The sequence below is a fragment of the Ranitomeya imitator genome, chromosome 3 (assembly GCF_032444005.1).
Source record: "Ranitomeya imitator isolate aRanImi1 chromosome 3, aRanImi1.pri, whole genome shotgun sequence".
Lineage (NCBI taxonomy): Eukaryota > Metazoa > Chordata > Amphibia > Anura > Dendrobatidae > Ranitomeya > Ranitomeya imitator.
In genome coordinates, this window is record NC_091284.1 from 358,303,529 (window position 1) to 358,327,426 (window position 23,898).

A 23,898-nucleotide genomic window follows, 5' to 3' on the forward strand; every position below is an offset into this window, starting at 1 on the left:
ACTGTACCTTAAATAACAAGAATTGTCAAGAGCTGGTGAGTGCAGCCATTTTTTGTTCTTTCTTACTATTATTTATTAATTGTATTATTCTTACATTTGAATAAATAAAGTATATATGGATTCTAGACTCCCGATTCTTTAGAATCGGGCTGCCATCTAGTAAATGAATAAAAGAAATAAAAAAGTGCATACATACAGTACAAATTTTTTAGGCAAATGTGGAAAAAATGCTGCATAGTAAGAATACTTTGAAAAATCAAAGTGTTAATAGTTTATTTTTACCAGTTGACAAAATTCAAAATGGAACGATAAAAGCGAAATCTACAGTAAATCAAGTCTATATTTGAAGTGTCCACCCTTTGCCTTCAACACGGCATCAAAACATCAATTAATCTAGGCACCCTTGCACAGTTTTTGAAAGCAAGCCGCAGGGATTTTATTCCAAAGATCTTGTAAAACTAGCTACAGATCTTCTGTGGATGTAGGCTTGTGCAAATTCTTCTCTCTTCATGTAATCTCCCATAGACTCGATGATCCTGAGATCATGTCTGCTTGGGAACACATCATCATTTCTAGGACTTCTTGCTCTTTGTTATGCTGAAGATGGTTCTTCATGACATTGGTGGTATATATGAGGATGTCTTCTGCAGAATACTTTTGGAGCCAATCAAAGAAGCTCCCCGATGGTATTGCATGACAGATAAGTATCTGCCTGTATTTCCAGATGATTTGGAATGATGAGTCAAAATGTGAAATATTTGGTTGTAACAGAAAGCAATTCGTTCTCCTATGGGCTGTAGAGTAGTACAATAAGGCGTGTCTGCAGTCAACAGTGAAGCATTGTGGAGGTTTCTTGCAAGTTTGAGAGTGCATTTCAGCAAAAGGCATTGGGGATTTGGTTAACATGATTAGGTGTGTCATAAGTCACCTCCATCTGTTTGATGAGGCTGTTATCATGTTAAATGCCGCTGTCAATCTCCGACAGCGACAGTTGACATGGCCACGCCAGAAGCACGTCAGATTCCCGCCTATTGGCATCCCTGTAACATGATCGCGGGGAGCCGATGGGTTGGCATGACAACCCGGGAACTGCAGGAGAACCCAGCGGTTGTCAATGCCGCTCTGAAATTAGTATCACCCAGTGGTCGGAACACATAGCAAGGCTAAAACAAGCCCTCACATGGCCATAGTAAATAAAAAAGTTATGGCTCTGGAAAGAAGGGGAGCAAAAAATGGAAACGCAAAAACGGAAAATCCCAGGGAGGTGAAGGGATTAATGCTCAGAAATACAGGCAAATACTTATCCATCATGAAGGCATCTGATTGGCTCCAAATATATTCTGAAGCAGTACAATGACCCCAAACATTAAGCTAGCCACACAAAGAACTATCTTCAGCGTACAGAACAAGGAGTCCTGGACTTGATCATATATCCCGCAAGGCCAGGGCCCTCTCCCCTCTGTACCACTTTGTCATTGTCAGTTTGTTCACCATATTTTATATTTGCATTTCGTATGTAACCCCTTCTCATGTGCAGCACCAAGGAATCAATGGTGCTCTAAAAATAAATCATAATAATAATATGGCCCCCAGAGAGTGCTGATCTCAATACAATCGACTGGGATTTCATGAAGAGACTATAAGATTTGCGCAAGTATACATCCATAGTTCTGAGGTTAGTTTTATAAAAATCTATGGAACAACCTCCCTGCTGAGTTTCTTCAAAAACTGTGTGTAAGTGTACCTGGAAGAATTGATGCTTGGATGCTATTATCAAAGCAAAGTGTCCCACCAAATATTGATTTGATTTACATTTCTCTTATGTTCATTTACTTTGCATTTTAATTGCCCAAAAGAACAATCAACACTTCTATTTTTTAAACTATTTTTACTTAGCAAATTTTTTTCCATATCAGCCTAAACTGCATAATATTGCATTCGTCATGCTGCATTTTTAATTTGATGGGTAAGAGGATTAAGTAAACTTTAATAAAAATTATGTTTTCTGGTAGCCAAATCACCAGAACCGAGTTTATTGCAAATATCAAGTCAGTAAGTGAATACCAGGAGATTCACTTTTGATTTTTTTAAGAAAATTTGCAGTGTCCCAAGCTAAAATTGGCCAGGGTTAAACCCCACCCAAAAATGGGCAGTTCCAGCAAATTTGGGATGAGACTAAAAATTTCTTGAATGACCAATGTGAATGTTGGTAACTATGCCCCCAAACGGATGAATGAAACAGAAATATCTGCAATAACTGCAGTGTTTAAACATTCCCTCATACAGATGTAACTCCGAAAAGGTTCAAAATTACTAATATAATGTACACACAAATTCACTCAACTTTTTATGTGTATAACAGTATATGAAACGCGTGAAAAAACATGAATCTGTGGTCACTCTTGTAATGTGACAACATTTTTATAGAACAAGTAATCACCTAACTCATATGAGGGGTTGTCAACACAATTTAAACAAGCACTCCTCCCATCAAAGTTTTTATCCTCTTAATTTATTGCAGTCATCATATTATACAGCACTGTGTACTTACAATTGCTCATTTCGCCTTTCTACCCAGTTAAAGGGAATCTGCCACCCCATTTTTCGCCTATAAGCTGCGGCCACCATCATTAGGGGCTTATCTACAGCATTCTGTAATGCTGTAGATAAGCCCCCGATGTAAACTGAAAGATAAGAAAAACAAGTTAGATTATGCTCACGCAGGGGCGGTCCCGGTGCGGTGCGGTCCGGTCCGATGGGCATCGCGGTCCAGGTCCAGTGCCTCCCATCTTCATACGATTCCCTTTAATTCTTCTTTTTTGTCCGCTGTATGTAGAAACAGGAAGTCTTTTTTTCCCTGCATTTATCATCTACCTCTTCAACTCCTGATCCAGGTGCTCTGCTCCTTCCCCTACCAGGGATTTTTGCAGTGACTTATGACTTGTACAGGGAAAATTGACTTCTAGTTTCTACGTAGACTTTAGAAGGATTATGCTAGTTAATTTTTAATCACATGATGTCATAGACCTAGTAGAAAAGATAGTTATCAAGGGGATAAAAAGGCAAATGAGCAATTATAAGTACACAGTGCTATACAAGATGATGATTCCAAAATATTAAGAGCATACAAAATTTTGATGGGAGTGCTTCTTTAAAGATGACATATCAGCAGGTCAAATCTGGCCAATTTTTGTTATTTTATTCCTCCTGGTCCCCTGAGTAATCTGGATCCAGTTTTTTTAAGCTGTCATACGGTTCCAGATATGTGAGCCTTTTTATTTTGTGATAATTTTATGATTTTTTCCAAGGGGGTGTTGCTTACATGTTAATAAGGCATAGCAGCTTAAAATCACACCCACACACCCAGAGAATCGTGTCCCATTGGCACAAGCCATAAAAATTAGCACCAAATAGGAAAGCTCATATCTCAAGATCCATTAGCCAAATTTAAAAACTAAATTGCAGGAGAGGAGCCAGAATAAAATAAGAACAAAAACTGACCACTTTTCTCTTTAACCCTAACTTCAGAGGATTAAGAAGAATTAGGGTTACCTTTGTTATAGGTAGCAGAATATTTTTAGCTGTTCACAGAATTTTCGTAAAATGCATAACGCAATACAAAGGTAGCGCTACATAAGTCATGTCATTCCTTACTCGGTGTGCCCTAATTACCAATATTTCCTGACAGAAACTTGACACCACAGTTATCAACACCAGTTAGCTAACAGATAAGGTCACCAAAGAAGAACAGTCCTCAAAGTGAAACACCGGCTCTGGTATATAACTGGTATAGCATATTCAATTTACTTTTCCCCCATTGTGTGGGTTCATAAATCCAGTATTAATCGTATGGTAGAAAAAAGCTTAACATACATTAAAAAAATCATATGCTCCATGTCTCCCTTCTAAACACACATGTTTGGGTCAGGAATTTTGCCCCACTTGTATTTGCAGAATTGTTTTTGAAGAGTGGACTGTCCATTCAAACTATATATTTTTTATTGTTTATGTAAGAAGATAAAGGGGGGCAGGATACATGGCGTTGGTCCTGGATCCTGGAGGTAAGTATAGATGTTTTACTCCAATGCTGCACCCTATAGTGGACAACCTCTTTGGTTTGGTGCATTTCTACATATCGAAACTTTATAAATATGAGGTGGTACCTGTCGATTCTTAAGAAACAGTAAGTGTAAAATTGATGCAGACTAAACCTGGAAGTGTGGTTATACCATCAGTTGTTTTTTTCAGTGGGTCTATTTTCCCCCCTCCTCCTGCTTTGTCATGTGTGCTTAATGTTCAGGGAAGTATTTTGCAATTTCCAGTGGGTTGGAGAGATGGTAACGGCATCATTAGACTGGGAACAGCTGCTGGTACAAAAGCTTCATCACAGAGACAGGAAAAGGAATATATTGCCTGATAAGTCACATGTGCATAGAAGTACAGCGTGAGCAGGTGAAAAAAAGCTTTGGTAAGTACAATGACTTTTCTATACATGTGATAGAATTGATTAGATCTGTGCAAATAATTTTAGGGAATTATTTTGCTGCTTTTTCTAATTCGGAGTATCTATACACATTGACGTGTCAGATGGGTACATTAGAGTGTATTAATAATTAAATATTCATGGTGTGACAGACTTAGATGACTTTTTTCTGGAAAAATGTTGTTTTTTATATGTATTGTGACTGCACTTCTACATAGAGAAAAGACATTTGGAGCATCCTAAAACTAGTTCTGTGCTTCTGAGCCCAAACTGCTACAGAAAATACTGCCGCACATTTAAAAATGCTGGTGCATCTTATAAGTAATAGAGACATCAAAAATCGACTTAACCTGCCAAGTACTGTGAATGTGACCCATGCCTGTTTGTTAAAATAGTAAGGGGAAATTTACTATTTGATTTGTTTTGTTAAAAAGTTGCTATTTTTGGCACACACCATACAGTATATGTGCCATAATTTGTGACTTCTCACTCCCTTCACCATTTTTTAAAAGTGGAGAGAACAGTGGGCAGGATTTTGAGGGAGCAGAGTTTTTCTTGCCTTACAAAGAATGTTCACTACTTTTAAAGACTTTATTAAATTACTCAGAATCATGCAAAAGACAAAAAGAAAAAAACAAAATACACATACTCGGCTCCTCTTGGATTCCTCATTGGATGATCGCTGGATGCCGTTGATCAGTTGTAGCCTTATCAGACTGTTCCCTTCAACCTGGTAATGGAGAGGATTTTTTTAAAAGAGGTACATTGTTAAGTTCCTTGTTTCTACAAGCACTTTGCAATTTTACTCTTTTATACACTTGAGAACTTTTTTAAGAGTTACACAGAACATATCTACATACAAATGAATCAATATTTAAGAGTTAGGGTGTATTTTTGTTTGGCAGTTTGTGGCATTAAACAACAACGGATTGGTATATGTTTGCTAATCACGATTGTTTAATATACTGTAAATACAGTCTGATCTCTTGGTCTCACTGCAGAGCTGTGTGTGATTACAAAGTGCATTTAGTAAAGCAGAGGTAAGTGTGATTACTAACACTTCTGCAGCTTTCATCACAGCATCTGGTGTGGGGGGAAGAAGTACAGCAGAGCTGAGCTTTGCCTTATTACAAACACTTCTAGCAGCCATCCTCACATAATGCTTTCAGCACAGATGTACTGTGTTTTTCTTTCCTCTGCATGTTACTGCATGCTTATTATTGGGCAGTATCATAAATCTACACTCCCCTGAAGCAGACTCTCGGGTAGATCTATGCCTCACCTATAGATCTTAACAGCTCAACTACACATTAAGAAAAACATGGATTTCTCTGAAATAAAACATTGGAGTACAGATATCAAGTTATCATTTTATTCAACCTGCTATGACCTACATGCATGTATAAACGGTTTAGGAGGGTTGATTCTTCTGACAAATTACCTTTAAGCAAGCCAACAGATTTCACCCGACAAGCATTTTGTTCATTTTGTTCATTCGTTGGGTGAAAGGCAGTAGGTTTACACTGCAAGATTAACTATAAAATAGTGTCTCCAAGAACATTTGTTTGCAATAATTGTGCAGTGCAAATGCACATTTACACAAAACACCTCTAGATAGAGATTAATCTGTGTTTTTAAGTTACACAGAACTCACCTAGAGTATGTACAGACAGCTGATAGCCTTTCTGTAAACTGAATTTCAGTCATTTAATAGCCCGTTCAGACAGGACAACATCAATTTTTTGTGGTAGAATTATTGTTAAAAGGGTTGTCCACTACTCAGACAACCCTTCTCAATCACCCACTTTATAAAATAATAACACCTATGCTCACAGCCGATGCTGTTGGCACTGACTCTCCCAGAGCTCACATGACATTATGTCATGTGATGCCTGCAGCCAATCAGTGGCCACTTCACAGTCCCCTCCTTAAGACATCTGGGGGAAGTAAGAACGAGGCTGCTCCCTTACTTCCTCTGCATGCCACAAAAAGGGGTGAGTGAAGAGGCTCCATAACTGCTGGAATGGCACCAGGCCCAGAGGTAAGAATAGGTGTTATTTTATAAGGGGGGGGGAATATAGTGATTGAGAAAAGGGTCCCTTTAACATGATTTCTCTGTGCACTAAGAAAAGCATTGTTCTTGTCAGCACATGTCATTTATACACAAGAGGGTCAACTGCCAAGAACAATAATATTTAAGCAAGCTTTACAATTATTTCACCCAAGGAATGCATGCTTTGCAGGTGATTGGCATCTCTTTCCCAATTATCATCTCTAGATACAGAGGTCTTATATGGTTTATAAGAACTAATTTCTCTTGAGATGTCAAATTTTAATCAGGCAAATCATTTCTTTCTCAGAGTAATATTCTTTGCTTGCAGAAGTGCTTTAGTTTTATTGTGCTGCAGAATAATATAGTCATGTTTCCACATCAGTTTTCTTTTTAATTATCCCTATTGTTTTCAAGAACAAACAGAATTTAATTAGATTTGATGTGCACAACAACAAAAAGAATCAGATCAAATCGGCTATATTTCTAGGTATAGGTCTTATCAACTGGATAAAACTGGTTCTATTGCCCTGTTTCTATAAAAGTTAAAAATCTGTCAATTATTGCTAATAGTTAAAACCTAACAAAATGAAATTCATGCAGCAATTTTTTTCAAACTTGTACCTCCAAAACATCTGCTTGTTTTATTTTTTTTATCCCTATTACCCAACCCCAGGTTTACAATTTTATTACAAAATTAGTAAGAATGAAGGGTTATAGCTGAGGAAGCCTAGGTGTGTGTTCTAGGAGGGCGTCAATAATTTACTCTGTTTTGGCCATGTATTCAGATGCATGACCAGGGTGTTAAACGGCACCTTTAGAGTATGGGCCACGATCCAGAGTTGCGGGTTTGACGCTGTGTATTTATGCAGCATCAAACCCGCAGCGTCCAGATGTTATAGCATAGTGGATGGAGATTTCAAGAAATCCCATGTCCACTAGACGTCCACAAAGGCCCGCGGATCACCCGCGGACACTAACATGATGCACGCGTTTCCAGACCACAGCATGTCAACTTCCCTTAGAATATATTGAACGCGGTATATCCACATGGTTCAGTGAACACATGTTAATTTACATGTGTTCAATAGTAGGCAGCGCTTTGGACACAGCGATCATACGGTGCTTCCAAAACGCTGCTAGTTCCAGATCGTGGGCACCCGGCCTTACCCTGTGTATAGTAATGCACATTTCTGCATGAATATCAGACATGAAAATAACAGTGTAACGGATGCAATATTGCTCATAAACTGATCCGCCCCACAGTTCACATGCTTCCTGCCTTAATGCCCCACCCTCTACCTGCAAAACACCATCCTGACCCTCCTATACAGTCTGAAGATGGCTTATCACTGTTTCTTCCTCCTAACATTACCCCCACTTCACTTAGTATACACTGTCTTGAGACTTTCCTGCAGTCTCAAGATGGATGTGTCCCATCCTTATTATGCATAGATTGATAACTGCTGACATGGCTCTACATAGACTGCAGGTGGGCAATGAGGCATATAGTTGATAGATCTGTGGAGACACAGCTTCTGTGACTTCTGTTCTCTTTCCCTGTACATGTCCCCAGTCCTTGGAGGGTCACAGGCCGTGTCCCCATTTCATCACCAATTAGAGAGCACTGCTCTGAGTGCTGCTGGTTGAGCCCTGCTTCCTACATGCAGGACTGTGCTTGAAAACACAGGCAGGAAAGCTCTGTAGTCTGTGCTTGAATGGACTGTACCACGAACAGAGCAGAATTTTAACAGCAAGTAAATTATGAATTTACTTTATTTCTCACAGGCTTTTGTTTCAATAATTTTTATCCCCCCAAAACTCCTTAAAACCAGCAGAATAACATGACAGATGCACTTGTCAGAAAATGGGACATGTGCATTAGGCAGAGAGCAGGAAAAAGGCAGGGCAATCATACGGCTTTAAGCGACACCAAATTGTAATGGCTAAACGACTGGGATACAGCATCCTTAAAACAGCAGATTTATTTGGGTGTTCCCAGTACAGGAGTTAGCACCCACCAAAAGTTGACCAAAAAATGAAAAACAGTGAACCTGTGAAGAGGCAAAGTGAATGCTAGATTAATGGTACTTTTGAGTGCAGGAAACACACAAATCAATAATATACCTAAACAGTACAAATTACAAATTAAAATGTCTGTTATGGAGCATAAATACAACAACGAGGCAGAAACCCTTTTAAAGCCTTTTAAGAAAAATCTAAAATATGTTGGACCGCACAAAAAGTAAGCTAATACATATTCATAACCAGAATTAGGTGTTCTGATATATTCCTACCCTTCTATTTTTAATAGCTCGCTGCCTTGGAGACCGACCACTGTTGCTAGAGGGAAGAACATGTGCAGTGCTTACAAGCTCTTTTCTATTGAGCTTGTAAGCACGGTATTAAAGGTTGCCAGGATAGCGGGGGTGCATGTTACTGCTTAATCCTGGCAAGCTCAGTGCAGTGCTTACAAGCTAGATAGTAGCAGTGGACCATCGCCTGGGCTATGAGATCTAATGAAAAGTGGCAATATCTCAAGAATGGTTGAGAATCCTAATAAGCAGTAAACTGCAAAAGTATTTGTTTTTAAAAGCACTATTTGATCTGCTGGTAACTTATTGCAGCTAAAAAAAAGCCGGACACCTTCACAGGTCTTATGAGGTCTATAGAATTAGCAGTCAACCAATCAGCCACAAATAACAAACTTCTCTTTGTATAAGAAACTGATGAAATCCCCTCACAGCAAGTCATCACTTCCCATACTTAACAAATTCTGGCAATAATACTCAGTAAACAAACATTTTGTAAGGGGATGGGAAGTTGAGGTCTTCATAGACAGGAATCAGGGTTTTTGATATTTTATTACAAAATATGATGTATTTTAATATTGAATTTGTTGGAAATATTAGACTTTTTTTACTTCAAATGTATTTTATCATACTACTTCATCAGATATTGGGGATATTCCTTAAAGGGAATCTGTCAGTACAATCAAGAAGATGTTAAGTGCTGTGGGTGTAGCAGAGCACTTCCCAGGCCTCTGTCTCTAAGCTTCTCAGTCCCTTTAGATAGTGTGTTATCTCACTGTCTGTATGACATCAGGCTCCAGAAAAGTAAATGAGACATTGAGCTATCAATCAAGCAAAAGAGGCTGTTGCTGAGCGGAGAAACACCCTGGGGAGGAAGTGACTAGTTACGTGATCTGTCACGCCCAGAGCACTTAACAGCTCATTTGTATATGTATGAAAATGCAAATTTCTCGGGAATGAGCAACAGACTTAATGATAAAAAGCCTATTTGTACTTATCCTAAGGCACTAAAGGTAATTACTCTAATTAAACACTTATTAATCCCCTAACAGACAGGGAGATTTTTTATTTTTAAGGCATTGTTTTCTCTTCCTTTTCTTTGAAGAGCTAAAACTTTTATTATTTTTACTTTGACACAGCCATAAGAGAGCTTGTTTTTTATGGAATGAGTTGTAGGTTTGAAGAACAATATTTATTTGAACTTGTAATAAGCTGAAAAATAGAATACAATTTAATCGGGGTAAATTGCTACAAAAAAAAATTAAATTATGCTGTTGTTTTTAGGTTTTGCCATTATAGAGTTCACTAGATGGTGGCCCAATTCTAACGCATCGGGTATTCTAGAATATGCATGTCCACGTAGTATATTGCCCAGTCACATAGTATATTGCACAGCCACGTAGTATATTGCCCAGCTACGTAGAATATTGCCCAGCCACGTACTATATTGCCCAGCCACGTACTATATTGCCCAGCCACGTACTATATTGCCCAGCCACGTACTATATTGCCCAGCCACGTAGTATATTGCCCAGCCACATACTATACTGCCCAGCCACGTAGTATATTGCCCAGTCATGTAGTATATTGCCCAGCCACGTAGTATATTGCCCAGCCACGTAGTATATTGCCCAGCCACGTAGTATATTGCCCACGCACGTAGTATATTGCCCAGTCACGTAGTATATTGCCCAGTCACATAGTATATTGCCCAGCGACGTAGTATATTGCCCAGTCCCGAAGTATATTGCACAGCGACGTAGTATATTGCCCAGTCACGTAGTATAAAACACAGAGCCACATAGTATATTGCCCAGTCACATAGTATACAGCACAGAGCCACGTAGTATATTGCCCAGTCCACGTAGTATATTGCCCAGTCACGTAGTATATTGCCCAACAATGTAATATATTGCCCAGCGACATAGTATATTGCCCAGTCACGTAGTATATTGCACAGCGACGTAGTATACAAAACAGAGCCACGTAGTATATTGCCCAGCCACGTAGTATATTGCACAGCGACATAGTATACAGCACAGAGCCACGTAGTATATTGCCCAGTCACGTAATATATTGCCCAGCCATGTAGTATACTGCCCAGCCACGTAGTATACTGCACAGCGACGTAGTATACAGCACAGAGCCACATAGTATACAGCACAGACACGTAGTATATTGTGCAGCTACATAGTATATTGCCCAGCCACGTATGTAACAGGTTACAAAATAAAAAACAAACATATACTCACCATCCGAAGTATAGTAGTGTAGTTCCGGTGCTTGTGTGCGGTGCACGCGGCAGCTTTTGGACCCAGGATTGATATGAGCGCAAGACCTGTGATGACGTCGTGGTCACATGACCGTGACGTCATGGAAGGTCCTTCTCCCATAGCATCTTTGGAAGCGGAACCTGCCGCTTGCAGTGCCGAGGACAGAATGCGACGGCCGAGGGTGAGAATAATGTTTTTTTTTATTATGATTATTTTTAACATTAGCTCGTTTTACTATTAATGCTGCATATGCAGCATCAATAGTAAAAAGTTGGTCACACAGGGTTAATAGCTGCGTAACCGGAGTGCGTTACACCGCGGTCCAGTAACGCTGGCATTAACCCTGTGTGAGGGCTGACTGGATGACTGGAGGGGAGTATTGAGCGGGCACTGAGTGACTGCGGGGAGGAAAGAGCGGCCATATTGCCGCCGGACTGCGGACGTTGCTGATTGGTCGTGGCAATGGTCATGGGCGTTTTGCCACGACCAATCAGCGACTTGGATTCCATGACAGACAGAGGCCGCGACCAATGAATATCCGTGACAGACAGAAAAACGGAAGTGACCCTTAGACAATTATATAGTAGATTGTATGATTACAAAAAAAGGGGCCTGGCAGAATGATTCTACAGGTCAGTAGATTGATTCCAAACTTGTAAAAGATTTTATTATTTTAATTGTTAAAAAAAAATCATAACTTTGTTAAAAACAAATGCTTTTTGTCACCATTTTCAAAGACTTTTTTTTTACTCTATTGATGGATAGTCACTAGGCCTCACAGGATGTTGTAATGCTTGTTGCAATTTCATGTCATTGCAGTTGCTTAATAAGCGGTCCGGCTACCGTGTATTCTGTACTAGCACAGTTTGAGTCTTTTTGATCATCTTTAGTAATCTTATTTGTAGGTGCTTGTCCCCAAATAAAAATGATACCTTTGTCATAGAGGTCCGCTGTGCCAGTCGTTCAAAATTGAGGACTGCTTCTTCCCATTGAATTGACATGTCCTCAATGCGCTTCCAGCCTCACTAACATATGATTTCTGTGATAGATTTTCACTACTGGCACATTGAATTTCTATAACAAAAGGCATAATTATTATTTACATCTGTATGCTACCCATATGTCCATTTCACACATCAAAATAGCAAAATATAAAAAATATTAAAGGATGAATCCAGTTTCCTATCTTTATCATTTTAATTTATCTGTAAAAAAAATGAATGACATACGAATGATGACCCATATGTTATATGTTCTTTAAGCACACATTGATTTATAACATGTGAGTCTGATCGGGAGTAAAGTAATCTGGATTAAAGTAGTGCATGCTGTGATTTTTACATTCAGACCATCGGTCCCTGTGTGAAAACATTTATGTGAAATACCAGACTGATATGCCTTTGTCCCTGTGCTTGTCCGTATGCTTCCCGTTTAGCATATGGACACATCCAAACATTTAATATGTTTGTATGAATGTGCTGATATCACTGGCATTAAAATAAATTTGACTGAAATGTGTACATTAAAAGGGGTTTTCCCAAGAACAAAGTTCATTTTAAGCAAGACTTTAATCAATAGATCTTGGAATAATAATAATTTCCACAATTGGATGTGTTTAAATAAAATGTCCCTGTGCTGAGATAATCTTATAAATGTGCCCCTTCTGTGTACTGTGTAATGGCTGTGGCTGACTGTACAGGGACATGGTCTGATCATACCACAGCTCCTGGGCAGGGGAGGAAGGAAAAAAGTATACAGACAGGACAGCATGGGATCGCAAATATTCTTTCTTTAAGGTAAAACAGGCAGTGAAAAGTTTTACCTCACAGAAAAAAATAATCAGCTGCAATCCCATGCTGTCCAGGCTGTATACTCTCTGTGACTTCTTCCCCCTGCACAGGAGCTGTGGTATGATCAGACCCAGGGTCGGACTGGGGTGTCTGGGGCCCACCAGGGGAATGGACTCTTGGGGCCCACCCTACAGCTATATGCAAATATCTGTCAGTCGTTATCCCCATTAAAGTGGAGCATCGACTGTAAAACATAGGGGGCTCCTGCACATCTACTGTGTGCCCCCATAACTGGGATGCATATTTACGGTATTTGACATTAAAGGTTCTATGGTTCTATGGTTAAAACAAATTATCACCGAACCATGGGCTCCACATGATAGGTGATCGCTTAGGTCTGAACATTAGAAACTGCACTGATCGGAAGAATGGGGAAGTTTTATCCATGACACGACACTTATCCCCATTTTAAAATGCAGTAGCAGTTCAGATTAGGGTTCAGCGAAACGGATCAGACAAATTCAAAAATCGCCGACTTTCGGAAAAGTGTGGGATCGGCCATGAGGTCGGCGATCTGCGCACAAAAGTCGCGTTTCGTATGACGCTTTCAGCGCCATTTTTCAGCCAATGAAGGAGGACGCAGAGTGTTGGCAGCGTGATGACATAGGTCTCGGCCCCCACCATCTTAGAGAAGGGCATGACAGTGATTGGCTTGCTTTCTGCGGCAGCACAGGGGCTATAAAGGGGCGTGCACGCCAACCGCCATCTTACTTCTGCCGATCTTAGCATAGGGAGAGGTTGCTGCAGCTTCATCAGAAGAAGGGATATTGTTAGGGAGGGAAGATAAACCCCCAAACTGCTTGTGCTGTAGCGATTTCCATTGTCCAACACCACCATTTGTTTGCAGGGACAGTGGAGGCTAGATTTTTGTGCATCATCTCTGTAGCTTATTAGGCTGCCTTATAAGGCTCCCTGATAGCTGCATTGCTGTTTGCACGCTGCTGTGCAAACCAACTGCTTTTTTAACCCCTTCATGACCCAGCCTATTTTGACCTTAAAGACCTTGCCGTTTTTTGCAATTCTGACCAGTGTCCCTTTATGAGGTAATAACTCAGGAACGCTTCAACGGATCCTAGCGGTTCTGAGATTGTTTTTTCGTGACATATTGGGCTTCATGTAAGTGGTAAATTTAGGTCAATAAATTCTGCGTCTATTTGTGATAAAAACGGAAATTTGGCGAAAATTTTGAAAATTTCGCAATTTTCACATTTTGAATTTTTATTCTGTTAAACCAGAGAGTTATGTGACACAAAATAGTTAATAAATAACATTTCCCACATGTTTACATTACATCAGCACACTTTTGGAATCAAATTTTTTTTTGCTAGGAAGTTATAAGGGTTAAAATTTGACCAGCGATTTCTCATTTTTACAACGAAATTTACAAAACCATTTTTTTTAGGGACCACCTCACATTTGAAGTCAGTTTGAGGGGTCTATATGGCTGAAAATACCCAAAAGTGACACCATTCTAAAAACTGCACCCCTCAAGGTACTCAAAACCACATTCAAGAAGTTTATTAACCCTTCAGGTGCTTCACAGCAGCAGAAGCAACATGGAAGGAAAAAATGAACATTTAACTTTTTAGTCACAAAATTTATCTTTTAGCAACAATTTTTTTATTTTCCCAATGGTAAAAGGAGAAACTGAACCACGAAAGTTGTTGTCCAATTTGTTCTGAGTACGCTGATACCTCATATGTGGGGGTAAACCACTGTTTGGGCGCACGGCAGGGCTTGGAAGGGAAGGAGCGCCACTTGACTTTTTGAATCAAAAATTGGCTCCACTCTTTAGTGGACACCATGTCACGTTTGGAGAGCCCCCGTGTGCCTAAACATTGGCGCTCCCCCACAAGTGACCCCATTTTGGAAACTAGACCCCCCAATGAACTTATTTAGATGCCTAGTGAGCACTTTAAACCCTCAGGTGCTTCACAAATTGATCTGTAAAAATGAAAAAGTACTTTTTTTTCACAAAAAAATTCTTTTCGCCTCAATTTTTTAATTTTCACATGGGCAATAGGATAAAATGGATCATAAAATTTGTTGGGCAATTTCTCCCGAGTACGCCGATACCTCATATGTGGGGGTAAACCACTGTTTGGCCACTCGGCAGGGCTCGGAAGGGAAGGCGCGCCATTTGACTTTTTGAATGGAAAATTAGCTCCAATTGTTAGCGGACACCATGTTGCGTTTGGAGAGCCCCTGTGTGCCTAAACATTGGAGCTCCCCCACAAGTGACCCCATTTTGGAAACTAGACCCCCCAAGGAACTTATCTAGATGAATATTGAGCACTTTAAACCCCCAGGTGCTTCACAGAAGTTTATAACGCAGAGCCATGAAAATAAAAAATAATTTTTCTTTCCTCAAAAATGATTTTTTAGCCTGGAATTTCCTATTTTGCCAAGGGTAATAGGAGAAATTGGACCATAAATGTTGTCCAGTTTGTCCTGAGTACGCTAATACCCCATATGTGGGGGTAAACCAGTTTGGGCGCACGGCAGGGCTCGGAAGGGAAGGCACGCCATTTGGCTTTTTAAATGGAAAATTAGCTCCAATCATTAGCGGACACCATGTCACGTTTGGAGAGCCCCTGTGTGCCTAAACATTGGAGATCCCCCAGAAATGACCCCACTTTGGAAACTAGTCCACCAAAGGAACTAATCTAGATGTGTGGTGAGGACTTTGAACCCCCAAGCGCTTCACAGAAGTTTATAACGCAGAGCCATGAAAATAAAAATAAAAAAATATTTTCTCAAAAATGATCTTTTAGCCTGCAATTTTTTATTTTCCCAAGGGTAACAGGAGAAAGTTGTTGTCCAATTTTTCCTGAGTACGCTGATACCCCATATGTGGGGGTAAACCACTGTTTGGGCACATGTCGGGGCTCGGAAGTGAAGTAGTGACGTTTTGAAATGCAGACTTTGATGGAATGCTCTGTGGGCATCACGTTGCGTTTGCAGAGCCCCTGATGTGGCTTAACAGTAGAAACCCCCGACAAGTGACCCCATTTTGGAAACTAGACCCCGAAAGGAACTTATCTAGATGTGTGGTGAGCACTTTGAACCCCCAAGTGCTTCACAGAAGTTTATAATGCAGAGCCGTGAAAATAATAAATACGTTTTCTTTCCTCAAAAATAATTATTTAGCCCAGAATTTTTTAATTTTCCCAAGGGTTACAGGAGAAATTGGACCCCAAAAGTTGTTGTCCAGTTTCTCCAGAGTACGCTGATACCCCATGTGTGGAGGTAAACCACTGTTTGGGCACACGTCGGGGCTCAGAAGGGAAGTAGCGACTTTTGAAATGCAGACTTTGATGGAATGGTCTGCGGGCGTCACGTTGCGTTTGCAGAGCCCCTGGTGTGCCTAAACAGTAGAAACCCCCCACAAGTGACCCCATTTTAGAAACTAGACCCCCCAAGGAACTTATCTAGATATGTGGTGAGCACTTTGAACCCCCAAGTGCTTCACAGACGTTTACAACGCAGAGCCGTGAAAATATAAAATCATTTTTCTTTCCTCAAAAATGATGTTTTAGCAAGCATTTTTTTATTTTCACAAGGGTAACAGGAGAAATTGGACCCCAGTAATTGTTGCGCAGTTTATCCTGAGTATGCTGGTATCCCATATGTGGGGGTAAACCACTGTTTGGGCACACGTCGGGGCTCGGAAGTGAGGGAGCACCATTTGACTTTTTGAATACGAGATTGGCTGGAATCAATGGTGGCGCCATGTTGCGTTTGGAGACCCCTGATGTGCCTAAACAGTGGTAACCCCTCAATTCTACCTCCAACACTAACCCCCCCACACCCCTAACTCTAATCCCAACTGTAGCCATAACCCTAATCACACCCCTAACCACAACCCTAATTCCAACCCTAACCCTAAGGCTATGTGCCCACGTTGCGGATTCGTGTGAGATTTTTCAGCATCATTTTTTAAAAATCCGCGGGTAAAAGGCACTGCGTTTTACCTGCGGATTTTCCGCGGATTTCCAGTATTTTTTGTGCGGATTTCACCTGCGGATTCCTATTGAGGAACAGGTGTAAAACGCTGCGGAATCCGCACAAAGAATTGACATGCTGCGGAAAATACAACGCAGCGTTTCTGCGCGGTATTTTCCGCACCATGGGCACAGCGGATTTGGTTTCCATATGTTTACATGGAACTGTAAACCTGATGGAACACTGCTGCGGATCCGCAGCCAAATCCGCACCGTGTGCACATAGCCTAATTCTAAAGGTATGTGCACATGCTGCGGAAAACGCTGCGGATCCGCTACAGTTTCCCATTAGTTTACAGTTCAATGTAAACCAATGGGAAACAAAAATCGCTGTACACACGCTGCGGAAAAACTGCACGGAAACGCAGCGGTTTACATTCCGCAGCATGTCACTTCTTTGTGCGGATTCCGCAGCGGTTTTACAACTGCTCAAATAGAAAATCGCAGTTGTAAAACCGCAGTGAGATGCGCAGAAAAAACGCGGTAAATCCGCCATAAATACGCAGTGGTTTAGCACTGCGGATTTATCAAATCCGCAGCGGAAAAATCTGCAGAGGACCAGAATACGTGTGCACATACCGAAACCCTAGCCCTACCCCTAGCCCTACCCCTAACCCTACCCCTAACCCTACCCCTAACCCTAACCCTACCCCTACCCCTACCCCTAACCCTACCCCTAACCCTAGCCCTAACCCTAACCCTACCCCTAACCCTACCCCTAACCCTAGCCCTACCCCTACCCCTAACCCTAGCCCTAACCCTAGCCCTACCCCTAACCCTACCCCTAACCCTAACCCTAACCCTACCCCTAACCCTATTCTAACATTAGTGGGAAAAAAAATCTTTATGTTTTATTGTCCCTACCTATGGGGGGGGGGGTCATTTATTATTTTTTTTATTTTGATCACTGAGATAGATTATATCTCAGTGATCAAAATGCACTTTGGAACGAATCTGCCGGCCGGCAGATTCGGCGGGCGCACTGCGCATGCGCCCGCCATTTTGGAAGATGGCGGCGCCCGGGGAGAAAACGGACGGACCCCGGCAGGATCGGTAAGTATGATGGGGTGGGGGGAGCACGGGGGGGATCGGAGCATGGGGGGGTGGATCGGAGAGCGGGAGGGGTGGAATGGAGCACGGGGGGGTGGAACGGAGCACGGGGGGGTGGAACGGAGCACGGGGGGGTGGATCGGAGTGCAGGGGGGGTGATTGGAGCACGGGGAGGGTGATTGGAGCACGGGGGGAGCGGACAAAGAGCACGGGGGGAGCCGGAGCACAGGACGGAGGGGAGCCGGAGCAGTGTACCGGCCAGATCGGAGGGCTGGGGGGGCGATCGGTGGGGTGGGGTGGGGGCACATTATTGTTTCCAGCCATGGCCGATGATATTGCAGCATCGGCCATGGCTGGATTGTAATATTTCACCAGTTATAATAGGTGAAATATTACAAATCGCTCTGATTGGCAGTTTCACTTTCAACAGCCAATCAGAGCGATCGTAGCCACGGGGGGGGTGAAGCCACCCCCCCGGGCTAAACTACCACTCCCCCTGTCCCTGCAGATCAGGTGAAATGGGAGTTAACCCTTTCACCCGATCTGCAGGGACTCGATCTTTCCATGACGCCACATAGGCGTCATGGGTCGGATTGGCACCGACTTTCATGACGCCTACGTGGCGTCATGGGTCGGGAAGGGGTTAAAAGCAAAAATCCTGTTGCTCTTTTCTGCACAGTTATCTTGTTTATTTGTCCACACTTTTGTGTGCAGCAGTCCTTTTTATTGCTGCCATACTTGTCCTGAGATCATTGTAGGGAGGTTGAAATTGTACTACAGTCCTTGTATTTTTTCATATATCTTCCAGCCACTTTCTGCCACTTACATTGTGTTGTTTTATACACTGGCCCTGAGTTTTGGTTCAGTCTCTCCCCAAAAAAAGTGAGATTCAAATTCTCACAAAGTGGATATACTTCAGTCCTGATAGTTTGTCGTATGTCAGCTAGCCACTTTCTGCCACTTAGATTGCATTGTTATATACACTGGGCCTCAGTTTTGGTTTAGTCTTCCCCAAAAAAAGGGAGATTCAAATTCTCACAAAGTGGATATATTTCAGTCCTGATAGTTTGTCGTATGTCAACCAGCCACTTTCTGCCACTTAGATTGCATTGTTATGTACACTGGGCCTGAGTTTTGGTTCAGTCTCCCCCCCTAAAAAGGGAGATTCAAATTCTCACAAAGTGGATATATTTCAGTCCTGTTAGTTTGTCGTATATCAGCCAGCCACTTTCTGCCACTTGAATTGCGTTGTTTTATACACTGGGCCTGAGTTTTGGTTCAGTCTCCCCCCCTAAAAAAGAAGATTCAAATTCTCACAAAGTGGATATACTTCAGTCCTGTTAGTTTGCCGTATATCAGCCAGCCACTTTCTGCCACTTAGATTGCGTTGTTATATACACTGGGCCTGAGTTTTGGTTCAGTCTCCCCCAAAAAAAGGGAGATTCAAATTCTCAACAAGTTTATATACACCTTCTACCTTGTTTTACAGTACCATATAATGGTTGTTGTTTTGGTTAGATTTTCCAAAAAATGAAGAAGTCTGGTGGAAGAGCCCGTGGGCGGTGGTTGCCAGCTGGTACTGATGGTGGTGGTGGTGCATCTAGTGGTAGTGGCAAAAGCACAATAGCACCTAAGGCTGGAGGTGTTGAGCCAGCGTCATCATCTTGCTACACAAGGCCTCGAAGGCTTCCTTATCTGGGAGTAGGAAAGCAGCTTTTAAAGCCGAAGCAGCAGGAAAAAGTTTTGGCTTTCCTTGCTGACTCAGCCTCTAGCTCTTTCCCTCCTCTTCAGAAAGTTCCAAATATAAAAGCAGCGAGTCATCAGTGGATGCTCCCAGTCAGGAACAAGACGTTTCCTTGTGTCCTTCACCCAAACCAAAAGTGAAGGATGCATGAGGCGATGCTACAGGTTACTCCATGGAGCTCTTTACACATACCGTGCCTGGGTTAGAAAGGGAAATTGTTAACTGCCCATTACAAGATGAATCGGACATGGAGTGCACTGATGCACAGCCTCAGCTAGATTATTATGCTGTTCCATTGACTCAGATCACTACATTGCCCTCGCAGTGTACTGAGCCTGAATCTGACCCTGCTGAGACTATGGTTCCCAGTCCCGAACACTATAGCACCTTACACGGTGACACAGAGTAAGGTGCACATGACATTGAAGAGGAGGTAATAGATGACCCAGTTGTTGACCCAGATTGGCAGCCATTGGGTGAAAAGGGTGCCGCTGCCAGTAGCTCAGACGCGAAGGAGGATGATCCGCAGCAGCCATCTACATCACAACAGCTGTCATCTGGCAGGCCTGTATCAGGACAAAAACATTTGTCAAAAACAAAAACAGTTTTAAGACAGCGTGGCCATCCGGTGAAAGTAGCACAGTGTGCAATGCCTGAAAAGGTATTCCATAGTAGGAAGAGTGTAGTGTGGCAATTTTTTAACCAAGATCCGAATGATCAGTCAAAAGTTATCTGTAAGAAATGCTCAAAGACCTTTAGCAGAGGGAAGAATCTTCAAAATTTAAATACTACGTGCATGCATAGACATTTAACCAGCATGCACTTGCAAGCCTGGACTAACTACCAAACATCCCGTACCGTTGGTGCACCTGCTCAGAATGAAGGTAGTCAGCAACGCTACATTGCTTCCCTCACTGTAAGCCCACCGGTTAGGACACCACCAGCAGCAAATATGGAGGTATCGTCGCAAGGCCAAAGCAGTCAGGGATTCACAAGGTTACTGGTAGGAAACACTGTATGTAGGCCAACATCAAGAATACCATCACCAACCCTCTCTCTATCCGCCATGTACACCACCACCACCACTAGTTCCACCATATGCAGCTCTCCAGTGCAGCTCAGCCTACAAGAGTACACAGGATTTAAATGCCCACATTGCTATACTAATCTCGTTAGAGATGATACCCTACCGGTTGGTTGAAAGCAAAACTTTCAAAGACCTCATGGCCTACGCAGTGCCACGCTATGACCTACCCAGTTGGCACTTCTTTGTGAGAAAAGCCATCCCAGCCCTCCACCAGCATGTCAAAGACTGCATTGTCCATACACTGAGGCAATAGGGCAGTGAAAAGGTGCACCTCACAACAGATGCATGGACCAGTAGGCATGGCCAGGGACGTTACGTGTCCATCACGGCGCACCGGGTTAATGTGGTGGATTCAGGGTCCACAGGGGACAGCCATAGTGGGACAATTCTGCCTAGCCCACGGTCTAAGAAACAGTTGGCTGTAGGCGTTTGCCACCTCTCCTCCTCCTCCAGAAGCGAAAACTCGTCCACAGAGCGCAGTCGCACGATTACTCCATCTGCAGCTGCCAGTGTTGCACACGAGGTGTCCCATTATCGAACAGCTAGTGGTAAGCATCAGCAGGCTGTGTTGCAAATGAAGTGTTTGGGCAACAACAGACACACCGCGAAAGTACTGGCCGAGTACTTGCAGCAACAAACTCAGTCATAGCTGGGCAGTGTACATCTTGAGGCAGGCAAGGTAGTCAGTGATAACGGAAGGAATTTTATGGCTGCCATAGCCCTTTCAGAACTTAAACACATACCTTGCCTGGCTCACACCTTGAACCTGGTGGTGCAGTGCTTCCTCAAAAATTATCCGGAGTTACCAGCCCCGCTCCTGAAGGTGCGAAGACTTTGCTCGCACATCCATCGGTCGCCCGTACACTCCAGCCGTATGCTGAACCATCAGCGATCACTGAATCTTCCCCAGCACCGCCTAATAATTGACTTTGCAACAAGGTGTAACTCAACACTGCATATGGTTCAGAGGCTGTGCGAACAGAGGCATGCTGTAATTAATTTATGGGAGGATACACATACACGGGCAGGCACTTGCATGGGAGACATGGAGTTGTCTGGTGTGGTATCAAGTCCTTCAGTGTTTTGAGGAATGCACATGGCTGGTAAGTGCAGATGACGCCATCCTAAGCATGAGCATCCCACTAATGCGTCTGCTGATGCAAAGTTTGATGCACATAAAGGAGCTGGCATCTGCAGTCGAGGAGGAGGGAAGCCTTGATGACATTCAGCCATTGTCTGCTCAGGGAACTCTCCTGGATGAGGTGGTGGACGAAGAGGAGGAAGATGATGGGGATGAATATTTATGGGAGGAGGATGCTTCTCAGGGGGCAATACAAACTGGTGGCATTGCAAGGTCAAGTACAGGGTTTTTGCGGGACACAAGTGATGTTGATTTGCAAGAAAGTGCTCCTCAACCCAGCACAAGCAGTGAATTGACACCTGGCCCACATGGCTGAGTATGCCTTGCGTATCCTAAAAAGGGACCCCCGCATTATCAAAATGATGACCGATGACGATTACTGGTTGGCCTGCCTCCTGGATCCACAATATAAAGGAAAATTACAAAATATTATGCCACATGAGAACCTTGAGCAAATATTGGCTACCAAACAAGCAACTCTTGTAGATCGTTTGGTTCAGGCATTCCCAGCACACAGCGGCGGTGATGGTTCTCACACGAGCCGTACGGGGCAACATGGCAGAGGTGTTAGAGGTGCACAAATCCGAAGTGGCGTTCGACAAAGGGGTTTTCTGACCAGTTTGTGGAGTGATTTCGCAATGACCGCTGATACGACAGGTACTGCTGCATCGATTCAAAGTGACAGGAGACAGCATTTGTCCAGTATGGTTATGAACTACTTTGATGCACATTTCCTCCCTTATCGATGTTCTCCCTCACAGGTCATTCCCCTTTGATTACTGGCCATCTAAAATAGACACCTGGCCTGAATTAGCAGAATATGCATTACAGGAGCTCGCTTGTCCTACTGCTAGTGTGCTATCCGAAAGAGTCTTCATTGCTGCTGGTTCAATACTGACCGAAAAAAGGACACATCTGGCTACCCAGAATGTTGATGATCTAACCTTCGTTAAAATGAACCAATCATGGATTTCAAATTATTTTGCCCCACCTTCCCCTGCTGACACGTAGCTTGTCGGAAAAATGTCTTGCTTTTGGCCTCCTCTTACTGACTTCTCCAGTTCCTCCATTTGCAGCTGCTGAATGTCCACCATAGGCCATTTTTATACCTCCCTAAATAGGCTGACTCCCACCACAGGGCCGTGGTCACCACCTGGCGCAAGCACCCGTGCGAGTGCCGTTTGCCTGGACAGGTGGGTGGGCCCACTCTTGGGCGACGGCACTGGCACAGGGTCCCTCATAGTACAATTAAGTGTTTCTCACGGTGGTGGTGCACAACCAACGTCAGACACACCATTGTAATATGAGGGGCCCTGTGCCAGTACCGCTGCCTATGAGAGAGTGTTCCCCCCCAGCTAGAACAGTGCTCTACCACTTGCAATACTTACCTCTCCCTGCTCCACCACTGTGTAGTCTGTGCTGTTAAATCCTTCAATGGCACTGCCAATACAAATTTGTTGAAATGATAGATGATAGTTAAAATATACAAGGGCCTGTCCTCCATTTAGACCAGTTAATACTTTGTGCCTACTACCACTGTCTGATACTCAGCAGAGTGGGCCCAACCCTGTACCTAGCTATGCCACCTGTTTAGTCCTGTTACCAATTTTGAACTGCATTTAGCCTACTTTATTATTTGGGCCTACTAACTGTGTCTGCCACTCATTACAGTTGTCCTCCACTGAACAAAGCAATGCCGCCTGTTTAGTCCTGTTACCAATTTTGAACTGCATTTAGCCTACTTTATTATTTGGGCCTACTAACTGTGTCTGCCACTCATTACAGTTGTCCTCCACTGAACAAAGCAATGCCGCCCGTTTAGTCCTGTTACCAATTTTGAACTGCATTTAGCCTACTTTATTATTTGGGCCTACTAAATGTGTCTGCCACTCATTACAGTTGTC

At 42.7% G+C, this 23,898-nt stretch overlaps 1 protein-coding gene across 1 annotated transcript in view; it reads left to right on the top strand.

Moving 5' to 3' along the window:
- Positions 1–4,332: 4,332 nt before the first annotated feature.
- The window catches only part of CSF3R (colony stimulating factor 3 receptor), a 111,576-nt gene continuing 92,010 nt past the window's right edge, over positions 4,333–23,898 (top strand). The window contains exon 1 of the mRNA XM_069756878.1: positions 4,333–4,468. The gene's annotated coding sequence lies outside the window, so the exon portion shown is untranslated. The remainder of the gene's footprint in view (positions 4,469–23,898) is intronic.